The following is a 1,747-nucleotide window of genomic DNA, read 5'->3' as shown; positions in this document are numbered from 1 at the left end:
TGCAAAAAGGGGCTGGCTTACTAATTGAAGGTTTTGGGAATTCAAAAACTCTGACCTACAATTATTTCTCTGAGATCTTTAGAAGAAGAAAAGAGGAAGGAAATTCATAAATGAGAATGGGAAAAAATGAGTGACCCTAGTTACTCCTTTATATAGGCGGAAAAGGGAAGATGAAAAGGCAGAAAAACCCATTAAGCTGAAGGCCCAAAGAGAAAGCCTAAATTATGGAATATTCCAGAATATCTTTAGAGTTATTAAGTTCTGGAACCTTCCAGAATATCTTCAAAAAATTCTTATGGCCCAAAACGAGGCCCAAATCCAAAAAGAGGTTTGGAAAAGTGAAGGACCAAATCCCAAAAGGATTTGAAAAAGTAAAGGCCCAAAACGAGGCTCAAATCCAAAAAGGATTTGGAAAGTTAAAGGCCCAAAACGAGGTCCAAATCCAAAAATAATTTGGAAAAGTAAAGGCCCAAACAAGGCCCAGTCCAAGTTAAAATTAGGAAAAGCCCAATAAAGACCAGGATTGAGGTCGAATTTGAGGTTATAAATTCTATTCGAATTCTTTCGAACAGGCGCCCGTAAAATTCGGGTTAAAAGACCAGGATCCAGGTCGAAATTGAAGTCGTGGATCCAGTTCTAATTCTTTTGAACAGAAGCCAGAAAAGACTTATCAATAAGACCGGGATTGAGGTCGAAATTCTGGTCATAAATCAAACACAAATTGTTAAGGAGAACCAAGATCCAGGTCGCAGGTTCGATTAGGATCCAGGTCGAAACCCTGGTCTAGAATCCTTGTCGAAACCTTACCGACAGGAATCAAATAAGGCTGGAAATCTCGACCAAAATCCAGTCGAAGGTTCGACTAGGATCCTGGTCGAAATCCAGGTCGTGGAACCTAGTCGAAATCCTTCGACCAGGAATCAAACAAGGACAGAAACTTCGACCAAAATCCAGGTCGAAGGTTCGACTAGGATCCTGGTCGAAATCCAGGCCGTGGATCCTAGTCGAAATCCTACGACCAGGATTAAAAGGTTGGCCCAAAATTCGACTAGGATCCAGGTCGAAATTTCGACTAGGATCCTGGTCGAAAAAGGGCTGAAAGTTAGAAAATGTTTTTGAAAAATTGCAGAAAAATTGGAAAATCTCGGAAATAAAGGGAAAATTCCAAAAAAATACCAGAAAATTCCTAAAAAGTGGGAAAAGGTAAGAAAATAAAAGGGAAGCTTTTAAATTGTTGTAAATGTGTAGGTCGCTCAACACTTTACACAAAATGATACCCTGTAAGGGAATGAGTGAACTTAACTTTTGCGAAATCTTATACAGTTTCCCAAACGTTAGGGGGCAAATGATAGGGAATAAATAAATCTTGATTACATAATTAAATATTGCATTAATTACACATGATTTGGGCTACAAGGCCCAATAAGAAGATGTATGACATTCACACCAAATAGGTTAACACATTGATCAGGCCTGATGGACCAGATCAGGCCTGATGGAAAAAAGAAGGCCCAAAACCCTGAATATTAATTAATTTCGTAATTAATTAATAAGGGAAAAATTAGCTGTTAAGAAGAGTCCCAATAAGAACATAAATCCTTGCAGATTAGCCTCTAAGGGACCTAGAAGGATAAGGAATCAGTTTCTTACCACTTAGGACTCCAAAGTCCATTCTTATTCTGAGACTTGACTACCAAGTCTCCTATACCAAGTCCAATTCAAGGACCCCCAACATCTATATAAGGGA

This window comes from Apium graveolens, chromosome 10 (assembly GCF_009905375.1).
Source record: "Apium graveolens cultivar Ventura chromosome 10, ASM990537v1, whole genome shotgun sequence".
In the NCBI taxonomy this organism is placed as follows: Eukaryota; Viridiplantae; Streptophyta; class Magnoliopsida; order Apiales; family Apiaceae; genus Apium; species Apium graveolens.
This window is presented reverse-complemented; position numbering follows the sequence as displayed.